This window comes from Limulus polyphemus, unplaced genomic scaffold (assembly GCF_000517525.1).
Source record: "Limulus polyphemus unplaced genomic scaffold, Limulus_polyphemus-2.1.2 Scaffold1440, whole genome shotgun sequence".
Lineage (NCBI taxonomy): Eukaryota > Metazoa > Arthropoda > Merostomata > Xiphosura > Limulidae > Limulus > Limulus polyphemus.
Window position 1 is genome coordinate 232039 of NW_013667050.1, and position 3011 is coordinate 235049.

Genomic DNA, 3011 nt, shown 5'->3' on the forward strand with positions numbered 1-3011 from the left:
AACTGTAAATTAGTAATGAGAATAAATACTAATTAAATAAGATTAAACTGACATGGCATTAAGATTAACGCGGAACAACACTTTTTCATGGCTGGGATCAGAGGATCCAAAAAACAAGAATGAATTTTGCTGGGGGGGGGGGAATCCCCAGAAAATCCACTTTCGCAGTCAGGGCGCTGAATAAAATATCCTGACCGTGCCTGGAAGAAACTGAAATGGGAGAAATACAAGGGTTATCAAAACAGAGGATTACATAAACATGAGGATATTTTAATCCAAATTTTAGAATTAAGAAACGACAGGAATATCTTTATCAGGCTAAGAAAAATCCATCGTGGCCTTCATTGGAGTTGTCGGAGTCAAATGGCTTCTGGACGTGACTTTACTGGCAGAACATGCGAGCAAAGGGTGACTGATGCTGGCTGGAGGTTATACGCAGGAATCTGTGGTTGTCGTTACCTTATTCTTCGTCTGGCTGTCTTTCTTGATGATACGGGTTTGAGTCTGCTGGCTGGAGTTATGAGGCTGTTGGTGTATGTTGAAGAGTTAACCTTGGCGATTCATGAAGTTTGAGTCTGGACTGTATTTTTTGTATGGCGACTGCTGCTTGGCTGGTGAAGTCTGAGTAAGCTTGGTGGTGTGTTAGGTGTTTTCTGTGGCTGGCCTTTAAAGGAATCAGTGAATTATTCTCAGTTTATATGTGCCCAACGCCTCTCCTCAAACCACTCTACAAGTCAGCGATGTAAAAACAAAATTAAAACTTTGCTTCATGTCAATAATTATCCTTAAGAATGTACTAAAAAACACTGGAGAAGACAAAATTAAGTATTAACAAACCTAAAAGTACGAAAGAAGAAAAACCCTTGTTAGTAGTTCCATTTATTTCTGGAGTTGTCAGCAGTGAAGTTTGCAAAACAAATAGACAAAATAATGTTGATGTGTATTTAAATAGAGAAACCTGGGAAGAATAACTATTAGGAAAATTACCATTAGAGCCTCAACAATGACCTAGACGTAACCAAAATTGTAAAGTATGTAATTCAGATTTACAAAACTCATGTACTGTTAGAAATGTTGTGTACAAGCTTCAATGGAACATCTGTGAAGTTAGTACATTGGAAAAACTTACCGTCCTGTTCGTGAAAGAATTCTTGAACACCTAAGGAACTGCTCACACAGGGACTGCAACACACCTCTCGATTCACACTTCGTAACAGTTTATAAAGGTGAACAACTGCCAAAGATTCCATTAAAATCAGAGATCTTATACAGAGTGAAGAATCCAACTGATCGAGCAATAACTAAGATTTTAATATAAAAACCAAGGCTAAGTGAACAACAGAAACCATGGCCAATAATTATACTTCACTAACAATGTATTATTTGTGTATTATCGACTTTTCGTGTTGCGCGTCTCGTGTTCTAATTCCAACTGATTTTCCACCTTAGTTGTATTTTGTTCTTTGTTTGAATGGGTCTAAGGCTAAAACGTTGCAAAATAACACCATTGAGTAAGAACGTAGAAAGCATTTTTATCTACTTCTCTTTGTTTTAATTTCATTAATGAATTTCACTCTAAAAAGAGCACTATCTTTGACTGACACACAACATTCATAAAACTAATTCAGGTAGTGTGATACCAGGCCCGTGGGTTGGGGTATTTCTTACTGTAAATTAGTTGTTTGAGTGCCCCAGCCATTAGAAGCGAGGAGTCTGGGGGCAGCCAGAAGCTCTAGGGCCTGAGATGCTTCTGAGCTCTTTAGGACTCCCTTTTCAATGCAAATTATAATATCAATTATTATTGATTATTTACAACAGAGTCTGACAGTGCTGAATACATTAAGTATGATCTTTTTTTTTGCTAAAGAAAAAAGAATAAACACAACTGAAAAACATTAGGACAGAAGACTAATCAAATTAGATTTTTTCCACTTTCAACATTTTTATATCTTTCACTCATAATTCTGTGCATTGTCATTATTTTTTAATTAATTTTTTCCTACGTATTGTACAATTTTACTAAATATGATGGAATATTTAAATTGTTTTTTGAAATATCATATATATATATATATATAGTTGACACAGTATGTAATTTTTGTTTTTGTTATGTTAATATAGCTAGACAGTGTATTCATTCCTTTGAACTTAATAAATAGCATATCTTCGAGAAATTTTAAACCATATTGCCAAAAATGTTTACATATTTATAGCTAAAACTTATTTTTATTGAATTTTAATGTATGTTAAAAAGTGGGCTAATTTAGTTAAGGTCAGCAATACTTGAAAAATAGCATCGCAGAACTATAAAAAATTCGTTAATGAGGATTTCCATATAGTTTTAAATAATTTTATATTCATAAACATTCTTGACAAAGGTGAAAACAAAACGAATTTAATCCTCAATCTCTCCAAATTATCTAAAAGTAGTAAAACCATAATATACTTTGACTTTATATTGGCAACAAATGAATTTGAATATATATGTACAGAATATCATCTTGCTGACGAAAAAACTAAAATTATGAATACATATGGCGATCAAACCCCTAGAAAAAATCCAGTTATAATTAAGCCATAAAGCTCTATTATGAGACCACTTCTATTTTTTTAAATGCTAGCTAATACATCCATACACTGATATGCAGGCTTGTATTACATACTGGATTGATCTGCTATAATATGGAACACTTAAATATTTACACTTACAGCATCAACACATTTTCAAACTCAAGTTTGTGAGGATGTGTTCTAGCAAAAAAGTCCACAGCTATATTTAAATCCACTTCCTTGTCATAGTGGATGTGAATGTTTGAAAGAGTGAATAAACGTTCCTCCTGTATACTGGTCCGGTTGAATATGTGGAGTCTTTTCAGAGTGCTGATCAGTCTCTCACACTCGCATGATGTGACATGAACGGTGCATGTGATCTTCATCAGTGCGTATATGTTGGGGAAAGCTGTCTTCTTACAGTGTTTGATGGCCATGGCGCATGATTAGGATTTATAAGT